General features: G+C 40.6%; 1 non-coding gene across 1 annotated transcript; it reads left to right on the top strand.

The window, feature by feature from the left end:
* The first annotated feature begins 8,222 nt into the window (after window positions 1-8,222).
* On the top strand, window positions 8,223-8,329 carry LOC149018660 (small nucleolar RNA R71). Its single transcript, XR_016173245.1, has one exon. It is a non-coding gene; the product is annotated as a small nucleolar RNA R71 (small nucleolar RNA).
* Window positions 8,330-10,482: the final 2,153 nt, after the last annotated feature.

The raw sequence follows: 10,482 nt of genomic DNA, 5'->3' as shown, positions 1-10,482 counted from the left end.
TGCATGAATTGATTATCCATGATAATTATTTTTGTTTATTATTTATTGCTGAATTTTTTTCATGTATTTTTGGATGATTTTTTGGGTGAAAAAAAACGTGATTTTCCGTTTTTGAATAAAATTCGTTCAAGAAAATTGTGAAAAAAAAAAGAAAGCCGTTTTTGGTCACTATGGACCAGACGGACGTCTGTCTATTGTCAGACTAATCACAGTGACCTAGACGGAATTTTCGTGCAGGCGACGGTCATCCATCTGAGTTATAAAAGGCAGACGGTCGATCGTCTGTCTGGGAGATGAATTTTTTTGGATATTGGTCTGTCTAGTTTAGAATGTGTTTCTAACTTACTGAACACCAATGGCCCAACAATCTGTGTGATGTTTGGGCATTGAGGGCCTAATGGGGCCTAGTGGGAGCTAATGAGGTAGAAGTATTATGTGTGAACCACCTCATAGCATTAACATGATTGCATGTTTTATTTTATTAAAACTGTTTTTAATTATGGGTCTATCAATCATGTTTATTGCACAGAATGAAACTAGTATATAAGTCTATGTGGGTTTGCATGAGAATTTGATTGAATGTTTGTTAGCATCTCTTTTGGTTTAAATGCTTATCCCGTAGGTTGACCATGCTAGTATGATTTGTTGTTGCATGAGTTGTGTTTTATGCTAGAATAGTTGAACTCATCCTAGTATATAATGTCTCTAGAATAAATGGCTGTTATCAAGAGCATTGTTGCTGACTTCGCGAAAGGAGATAAACTGAATAAGAGGAATTATGACCTCTGGCACCGAAAGGTGTAGTATCTCCTAGAAGAACAGAACATGTTGGAAACCATAAACTAGACCATGTCCTCACCTAAGGAAGGTACCATTGCACAGTATTGTAGTGACCTTGGGCTTTACAATGTTTGGAAGAGGAAGGACCGGGTAGCTAGGATTAGTATCCTAAGCTCCATGAGGGATGACTTGATGCTTCGATTTGAGAAGCGTAAGACTGCAAAGTCCATGTGGGAGGCTATGAAGTTTCAGTACGGAAGGACTTCTACCACAAGAGGCCTCCAGCTCGGACTCACCTTTGACGGTTATAAAATGCGCCAGGGTCACACCATGAGGCAGCATATAACCATCATGTCTAACATGATTAGTGAGTTGAGCGCATGTGGGCGCCAAAAGACTGATGAGGAGCAAGTCTCCGTAGTCATCAAGTCATTGCCAAAGACTTGGGAGCATATGAAGATCTTCTTGGCTCGTGCTGATGATGTCAAATCTTTTGATCAAGCTGCCAAGCACCTTGAGCTAGAGGAGGATCTGATGTTGGCCGATGCCCCTCAAACTGAAGTACTTGCGGCTGAAGCTAGCATTAGTAAGGGTGCAAGCTTCAAGTGCAAAAGAGAGAAAGCTCAACCTCAGCAGTCCAAGAAAAGTAACCAGGATGGGAACATAAACAAGAGTGATTTATGAGACATGGTTTTTACAGTTGTATTTGAAAACAATTCTTTGGTTTTGTATCTAGGTGATACAATTTATGGTTATGGTTTTCTTAATAATGGTTTCATTGTATTGGATACAATTGATTATGCATTTAATTCTAATAGTGCTTTTGTTTGCCAAGATACTGTGTGTATTGATTCTAATTTATGGCATGCTAGACTATGACATATTGGCTTAGATAGGATGAACAGATTGGCAAGAGAAGGTCTCTTAGGCCTTCGTTCATTATCTGATTTGCCAACCTGTGAGTCATGTCTAGTAGGAAAAGCAACTAGAAAACCATTTAAAAAGGCTTTGAGAGCCTCTCTTCCTTTAGAACTTATCCATTCAGATGTGTGTGGACCCATGAATATGCATACTAGAAAAGGACATGCTTATTTCATCACATTCATAGATGACTTACACGGTATGGTCACATTTATCTAATTTCTCATAAGTCATAAGCTCTAGAATGTTTTAAGAAATTTATTAGCTTAGTTGAGAATCAGTTAGATAAAAGGATTAAAACTCTTAGAACGGATTGAGGTAGAGAGTATCTCTCCGATGTGTTCAAAGGGTTGTGTGATGAAAAGGGAATATCTAGACAACTTACTATTCCAAGGACCCACACAAATGGGTGTTGGAAAGCCGCCAGGTAGATCCATGATCCAAATCTACCCACTCTTATTGGGATGCTTCGCTTTCCTCCTTCCACAATCGTTCCTTCCCCCTTGGTTGTGGGGGCGTTTGGTTCTTGGCGCTGGGTGTCGTTGTTCTCTTTCTCACCATTGGTTGGCCTGGGGGTTTTTTGGGTTTCCCCTCGCCTGTCTTCTTGGCTGTGGGTGGTGCTTGGTCTGGTGCAACATTCTTGGGTTTTTATCTCTTTCGGAGTTCTATCTCGTTCTTGAATACAGTGTGGTCTTGTCCTCCGGTTCGTTGGTATGCGGGGTTCATCCGGGTCCTGTGGGGTGGGGGCGTGTGTGCTCCTCGGGGTGGTCTACTGCACTTGTGCCGTGTGGCGTGGGCTGTTCCTCGTCGCTTTCAACATAGGGTGACCTCTGGTACTCTTGAGAGTCGTTTGGTGCTTCATTCGTGAGCATGTCGGGCGTGCGGCTCTTGTGGGGTCGCTCGGTGGTTGGCTAGGGGGTTGGGTCGTGATTTAATCTGTCCGGACTTGGTTGACTTGCCGGGGCCGGGCTTGGGCGTGGGTTCTCAAAATCAAGAGAGGCGGTGGTCTATTGAGAGTTCAGGCTCGTTTAGTGGCTGGCTACCCCAACAGGGGCATTGTTGTGGGCATTTTCCCCGTGGTTGGTTTGCCTCTTCGCCTCGGTTGGCTTGGGCTTTATCGTGGTGTCGTTTTTCATGGAGACTTGAGGAGGTCTATATGTCACCTCGGCTTTGAAGCTATGGACTTGGCACAGTGTGCAGCTAGAGTCCATATTGGCTTAAAGCAGCATCTAGCGTGGAATGTGCGCTTCCACCAGCTATGTGGTGGGTTTTCCATGCTTGGGACCCTGTGTCCAGAGTCTCATGTTAATTATGTCATTCGACACTATCGTAGTGACATACTTTGGCTGCTGCAGGGCTTTGGAAACCATTGTGGTTGTCCTCCCTATTTGATTGAATGCATGGCTGACAACTATGTGCTTGGTGTCAGTTTGTCGATAGGCAGAGTTCGGTGGTTTATCTCGGAGACCTATATTGACAATGTCTTGCGAGATTCGATGCCCGCACCAATTGATACTCCGTGGAGGGGTTTGCATTTGAGCCTTGATATGGGTCCTAAGACTCTAGGGAGAACCAAGTGGAAGGTTCCATTTCGAGTGTGTGGGTGCCTTTGTCGCTTGATGTGTCTGGTCGGATTTTGTTTGCGGGGTTTGGTTAGTCGGTACCAATCAAACCTAAGCATAGAGCCTGGGGGTCAAAGGATATTGAGATATCTCGGGTGGTAACTCTGCGTGTGTTCCAAGGTTGGTTTGCGGTTAGTTGGCTTGCGTGCCGACAAGGCTGGAGCATTGTGGCGCATCAACCTCGGTTGCTTTCTTGCTAAATGGTGGGGTCATTTCGTGGAGTAACAGGAAGTAGACTTGTATATCCCTTTTGACCATGTGATCGTGTCACTAACCAATCAAAATTAAAATCCTATACTAATCTAGCAAGCAGCAAGTATGGGGTCGACTATGGGCAACTAAGGCTGTTACTAGATTGAATTCAAGAAACTAAATTTAAACTAAATCTATTAATTAATGCAACGTTAACTATGATCGTGAGATCTTTGGGATTTCGAATCCCCAATGCTTTTCCCTAACCGATATAACTCTACACTTCAAAGTAAATTAGGGATGGTCTTCCTAGATATGCCCTATCTTCGCAAGACTATCGTCCTTCACGGAAGCTTGGCACGCTTAGTTTGCTGAGCTATAGAACATCTTTGGCCAAACTCAAACACAATCAACTAGAAGATATAGAACAATCAAATTAATGAAATAAGCATGGTTCATCTACATCCCAAAAAAAGGAACTAGTTACTCATTATCACAAAGTTCATAAGAAAAATAATGATGAAACATAGGGGGGGAGAGAGAGAGATGTGGTCTTCTTCTTCAGCAATGAAAGAGATGAGAGCCGCATTCGCCGTCTTCCTCCCTTCTCTGTGGCTGGCTTCTCTTTTATGTCTCCCGCACACAATGAATCTCCTCTCTTTACCCATAGATTTGACCTTTATTCTTTCAGATTTTGGAAAAACTTAAAACTGGAAAGTTGTAGATATTTTCAATATCGTTCCATAGCATCTTGAATCACTGCAATCCAAGCTCATACGAGAGAGATATGCCCAAAATACTGAAGGTAGGTCTGTTTACCCGATTTTTAGATTTATTACCAATTTTGTTCCTTAGACCTCCACCTATTTCCAATTTGGCTAAGATCTCACTTTTCATGATTTCTTGGGCAGCAAGATTGAATGCCATGATTTAAAATCCACCAATATCTAATATATTTGCCAACTTTACTCCATATTATCTCTAATATCCAAAATCACCTTATTCCTGAAAAATACACAAAAATACTCAATTAGCTCTCTTCAATTAAATAAGTATGGGGAATTAAATTAAATAAATAATGGTAAATGCATGCTTATCAAATACCCCCACACTTGAGTGTTTGCTAGTCCTCGAGCAAATCAAAACAATAAAAGTAATACAAAAAATAAAGAAAAAAAAACCTAACTCACTTTCATAGGAATCACGGTTGCACTTAGCATGTGCAAGTAGCCTTTAAACCCCTAGGTTACCCTAGTGGACGAGTTGTGTCTCGTGAGTGTTTGCAGAGAATATACACACAAAATTCTTAAGTGCTCTTCTAATTATTCTGGCAATAGTAAGAGTAAAAAGATAGATTCCAAGACAAATATACTCCACTAAAGATTGAAGGGAATATAGGCACCCCCACACTTAAGCTCTTTGCACCCTCTCTTGAGTCTAGCTCTAGGCAAACAGTTCAATCGAGAAGTCTCCTCTTATCTTCATTCTACCAGTTCACCCTCAGATAAGACTAAACTAGGTACCAAATAATACCAAGAACCCAAGATCTAAGCAATATTGACCTTCTTAGACATTTCACCTTTATAAGCACATTAAGTCACTTCTTTCTTTAATGCTCACAGTTCTAGTCCGTGCAATGCCTTGCCTCTTAAGCTTTCTAGATGGCCTATGTAACGAGTGTTGGGTCAACCGCTCTCAAGCCAGATGGCCTTAAGGGACTAGGTGTAGGATACCCCTCGAACTTACTTACTCAAGTCAACTAGGCTACAGGCCAAGACTGGACCAAAGACACCCCAATTGTTTGACGCGAGGCACGATGTTGGTGACACCAAGACCCGGTTACTAAGAAGGAGGTCTAAACTTTAAACTTCAACAGATTTTTTTTTTCACATTATACTTCAATTCACTTCACATTTAAATAGTCTAAAATCGGTCTCAACTTGTCACCATAAGCACAAGGCAATACAAGACAACTAGATGGTCAAACCTTTTGGACTACCTGGAGTTCCCATTTTCCAATTCAACCTCACTCTCAAAATGTAAAACCCATTACTATTCTCTCAAGAGGGTGCTCATTACATCAGATGGGATTTCTAAAACACTTAAACTCTCTTTTTGTATCTAAGCAAGGAATTAAAACATTTATCTTACCAAAGCCGAAAAAAAAATTGAGCACTTTTTATCTTTGTGACAATGCTCTACCAACTACCAACAAGTCTTACTTGAGTTGACACCCCCCCACCACACTTAAGTTATGCAATGACCTCAATGCATGCAAGATATATAAAAAAAATGATAGAAGCAAATAGAGGAAAGAGTGTACCCGATGTTTGAAATCATGATAGAGCATGCAACAGTAAAACCTAACAACAAACAAAGAAAAGAACAAGAAAAAGAACAAGAAATAACATCTAAACAAATGGGTTGCCTCCCATAAAGCGCTAAGTTTAGAGTCTTCAGCGAGACTCAGTGAGATGTAGCCAATGGAGGTGGAAGCTCAAATCCAATTGTGAATGGTGATTGCTCCAAAGAAGTGGAAGAGTCCAACAATGTGTTGACTTCCTCAATATTTAGGTTAGATTCCCCAAATGGCAAGTAATGTTGTAGGGGATCATCAATAAGCATGTTTGGAGTATAATCAGCTACCACCTCATCAATAAAGTTAATCGCAAAGCACTCTTCATCCCTATTTGAGCTTAAGGATGCATTGAAGATGTTGACTCTAAGTTTCTTATTGCCAAATGATATGTCCATGACACCCGATCTACAATTCATGCAAGCATTCACAGTGGCTAAAAAGAGCAGTCCAAGAATGACTGTTGGTAATTTATTGGTAGTTGTATTGTCCATATATAGGATAAAAAAATCAACAGGAAAATATAGATCCTCAACCTTTACCAAAACGTTTTCAAGTAGCCCACGGGGTTGTTTGATTGAGTGGTTTGCCAATTGTAGAATCACATCAGTGGATTTCAAATCTAATCTCCTAGACCAAACCTATCATTAACTGAACCGGGTAAAATATTCACACTAGCTCCCAAATCAAGCAATGCTTTACTTATGGATAAATCTCCAATGACACTTGAAATTAAAGGTGTACCTGGATCTTTAAGTTTAGGGGGCAGTTGGTTGGAAATTACCGAGTTGACTTGTTCAGTTAGGTGCACAGTTTTAGATGTTTGAGTCTTCAACTTACGCTTTTGGGTATACAAATCTTTTAGAAACTTAGCATAAGCTAGGACTTTCTTGATAGCATCTAATAGTGGGAGATTGATACGAACTTGTTGGAATAAATCAATCATCTCCTGCATCTTAGCATTCTTTCTAGAATCTTGAATTGAGGACTCAAGAGCTTCAGGGAAGGGGGCTTTGGGAGTGTAAGATTTAGGAGTAGGACCCTCTACAATCAGAATGTGCAACCCCTTACGAGGAAATTGATGGGGAATACTCACAGGTGATGTTTCTTTACTAGGCTTGTGTGCATCATCGCCAGTCTCATGGGTCAAATCAACCTCTTCTCGACTCTCAAGATCAAATGGGCAATGGCTTAGGAGTAGGCAAAGATGCATAATATTCCTTTCCATTGTGTGTCACAATAGAGACTGCTTGGACTTGTTCTTTCCTAGACCCAATTTGATGATTAGGGTTACCTATTGGTTGACTAGGTAACTGACCAACCTCCCTCCTACTGATGGCATCAGCTAGTTGACCAAGTTGGGTTTTCAATTTGTTAATGGATTGAGAATGGGAATGCAACAATTGAATGTTTTGCTCTAATCCACTAAGGCTGCGTTTGTTTGCGGGGGGGGGGAACGAGGAAATTCTCTTTCCTTAAACCTAAATGGTGGTGTTGGCGGGGGGGGGGCGGTCCTTGACACCTTGCGCGGGGCGCCCCCCCCTGTTTAACCCCACTTTTGGTGGGTTGTGGGGTTGGGGTAGTGGGCCCCCGCCTTTTCCCCCCTTCCTTTCCTTTTCTTCCCCTCCCCCCCTGTGGGCCCCTGTTTTTTTCCCCCCTTTCCCACCCCACCGCACGGCCTAAGTGCTTTTAGTACCTTATCCTCAAATGATGAATTATGTGAGGGTTGTGGAGATGATGGTTGCTCATTCCTATAGGCATTTTGGTGCATATTAAATGGAGGTGGCATATAAGGTATTTGATTAGAGGGATTGGGCATTGAGTTTCGCCATGAAAAATTGGGGTGGTTTCATCATCCTGGGTTGTAGGTGTTGGAATATGGATCATTGCCCAATTTAGAGACTCCTTGGGCCAAATGTGTATGCTCCTTAATAAACTCAGGGTATTGTGTAGCCAAATAGCAATTAGTGACATGATGGGATAGGCTAGAACATAAAGCACATGCTTCAATCTGATTAGTTGGAGAGGAACTTGTAGGAAGTGGAGATGGGGTTTGTTGTCCTAATGACAAGAGATAATCCAATTTCTTAGATAGCAAGTCAACCTTAGCACTCATCTCAACGGTAGGATTGATCTCATAGAAACCGCTCCTCTTTGGTCGCCGAATGGATGGAATCTCAGTCCTAGCTACTGAAGCATGGTGTTGGGAGCTTTCACTAAGGGTCTCAAAAAGTTCACATGCTTCATTCTCATTCTTGTGCATGAAAGTCCCACCACAAGAAGAATCAACCATTTGCCTATGTCGGTCTCTAAGGCCATCATAAAAGCATTGAACCAATTGCCATTTAGGAATAGCATGGTGGGGGCACTTTCTAAGTAATTCTTTTAGTCTTTCCCAAGCCTCATGAAATTGTTCTCCTTCTTGTTGGGAGAAACTCATTATCGCTCTCCTAATGCTATTGGTACGGCCAATGGGGAAGAACTTTTTAAGGAACTCCTGTTGCATTTCTACCCAAGTGGAAATTTTAACATTGTCCAAAAAATGAAGCCAATGCCTACTTTATCTTTAAGGGAGAATGGGAAAAGATGTAACCTTAAAACATCAATTGAGAGGTTTTGATTTTTAATTGTGGATGACACCTCTAAAAACTCATCTAAGTGCTTATAAGGCTTTTCATTGGCAAGTCCATAAAAAGATGGTAGCATTTGAATCACACTAGATTTGATATCATATTGAGCCGCCTCTATGTCAGGCAACTTAATACAAGAAACCGGAGTATATATCGTAGGAATGAAATGCTCACTCAAGGGCCTCATTGGAGGCTCATAGTTTGCCATGGTTCTTTGCCTTCAAAGGTTGGCCAAAATCTCTTCTAACTCTTAAGTCAAGTGGAGTCAACTCAGGGTTTAGGGACCGATGACCATGCATACCCACAAAAGAATAAGCTAAATAAGTAAAATTAAAAGAAAATAACTATAGAAAAAGGGAGAGTTTATGACGTACCTAAAGCGCAATCCACGTGATCTTTCGAACAAAAGTTACACATGTGGGATCTGAGGGATGGGGATATTTAAAAATTAACCTAAACAACCCAATCTAATGCAAATATTACAATTGAAAAGTCCTAAATACAATTATATCTAAGAAATAAAAGATAACAACCTAAACTAATTATCGAATCGCTACTCTTGCAGTTACCTACAAAACAAAAGAAAAAGAGATTAGTTAAACAAGCAAAGAAAAATAAAAAATTAAAAACACTAAAATTACTTTAGGGCGTTGGTACAGAAGGGATTTCAAAACCAGTTTCAACTAGATTTAAATCTTGGGTTAAAAAATTAGATGTTTGGTGTGGAGAACGCTAAAAACTATTTGTCGCGGTTTGGAGTGCAAGTAGCTTTTGATCTTTGGTTCACATTACCCCTCGTCTTTTGTTCCTGTTTCTGATCGGTTCCCCGGGTTTTTCGTTGTCCGGTTTTCTCGGTTTGTCCACGCCCAAAAATTATGCCTAATTGACAAAAATCAATCCTAGCAACTGTGCTTTGGTTCCCCGGCAACGGCGCCAAAATTTGATCGTGTCACTAACCAATCAAAAATAAAATCCTATACTAATCTAGCAAGCAGAAAGTACGGGGCGAACTATGGGGAACTAAAAGGCTAAGTCACTAAGATTGAATTCAACAAAACTAAATTTAAACTAAATCTATTAATTAATGCAAAAACTTAAACTATGAATATGTGAAGATCTTTGGGATTTCGAATCCCCAATGCTTTTCCCTAATCGATATAACTCTACACTTCAAAGTAAATTAGGGATGGTCTTCCTAGGTATGCCCTATCTTTATGAGACTATCGTCCTTCGCGGAAGCTTGGCATGCTTGGTTCGCTGAGCTATAGAACATCTTTGGCCAGACTCAAACACAATCAACTAGAAGAGATAGAACAATCAAATTAATGAAATAAGCATGGTTCATCTACATCCCAAAGAAAAGGAACTAGCTATTCATTATCACAAAGTTCATAAGAAAAATAAAGATGAAACATAGGGAGGGAGAGAGAGAGAGAGAGAGAGAGAGAGAGAGAGAGAGAGAGAGAGATGTGGTCTTCTTCTTCAACAATGAGAGAGATGAGAACCGCATTTGCCGTCTTTCTTTCTTTTTTTTTTTTTTTGGTGCACCAGTCGGGAACGAATCACCATGAAAGCAGAGTATGTGGCATACTCAACTGCGGTTCAAGAGGCTGTTTGGTTGAGGAGATTCCTTCGACATACTGGAATTGTGATGACATCCAAAGAGGTTGCCATTGTCTACTGTGATAGTACGGCAATTCTTAGCTATGTCAAGGACCCCAAGTATCATGGGAAGACAAAACATATATAGTTGAGATATCACTTTGTTAGAGACATTATATCAAGGAAAAAAGTTGTACTTAAGCACATATCTACTAATCAGATGGTAGCTAACCCTCTTACCAAACCTATAGCCAAGGATATTTTTATTTCTCATGTAAAATCCTTGGGCTTGTGTAGAATTGTGACTTACTTTTGTATTGAAACTTTCTTATTATTGAGTAATATGAGTTCATTCTAGCATTTATTTTATTCATTTTCT

The sequence above is a fragment of the Hakea prostrata genome, chromosome 4, assembly GCF_041222555.1.
Source record: "Hakea prostrata isolate BN-2017 chromosome 4, UWA_Hpros_2, whole genome shotgun sequence".
Taxonomy (NCBI): Eukaryota; Viridiplantae; Streptophyta; class Magnoliopsida; order Proteales; family Proteaceae; genus Hakea; species Hakea prostrata.
Note: the sequence above shows the minus strand (reverse complement) of the source record. Positions and strands in the feature narration are given on the sequence as shown.